Source organism: Haliaeetus leucocephalus, unplaced genomic scaffold (assembly GCF_000737465.1).
Source record: "Haliaeetus leucocephalus isolate CR32 unplaced genomic scaffold, Haliaeetus_leucocephalus-4.0 Scaffold858, whole genome shotgun sequence".
Taxonomy (NCBI): Eukaryota; Metazoa; Chordata; class Aves; order Accipitriformes; family Accipitridae; genus Haliaeetus; species Haliaeetus leucocephalus.
In genome coordinates, this window is record NW_010973294.1 from 3,137,901 (window position 1) to 3,138,553 (window position 653).

A 653-nucleotide genomic window follows, 5' to 3' on the forward strand; every position below is an offset into this window, starting at 1 on the left:
AGGCACTTCCGCCGCCAGCGGCGGCTGCCGTGGCAACGGGAGGGGTCGGGCCGGCGTTGCCCCGCCCACCGGGCCGTTTCCATGGGGACGGCGGGGGCCTGCCACCACCGAGGGAGCTGGCCGCAGGGGGGGGTCGCGTCGGTCGGTCGGTCGGTCGGTCGGTCGGTCTGTCTGAGCGCCCTCAGCCTCCCTTGCCCCGGAGGGAAACCGTGTGTGCGCGTCCCCTCAGCCAGCGGGGGCCCAGCCGCGTCCCTCCCAGCGGGCGCGCAGGGGAGGGTGGGTTTGGCCTTGGCCGCCGCTCAGCATCTGGCGGCGATGGAGGAGGACTGTTGTCCACTGACAGGCCTGGGCCGGCCTGGGCCTTGCTGGAGACGGGCAGACTTTGCTTCATGGTGTCAGCCCAGTGGCCAGAGTGGGAATTTCGCAGTCTACTCTTACATGCAAGGCTCTCTGCAGAACTATAAAGTACCATTGATGATGGCTAAAACCAAACAGGCTTGTTCACTTAAATGCTTAAGGAAAGGAAACTTGCAGGAGAAAGGGATATCAGCCTGGCAGATGGCGACTCTGAGCGCTCAAAGTGGTGGCTGATGGGTACCAAAATACCAGGCAGGCAGGTTTAAAAAGTGTGAGATTTGGGTTTCTTTCTGACT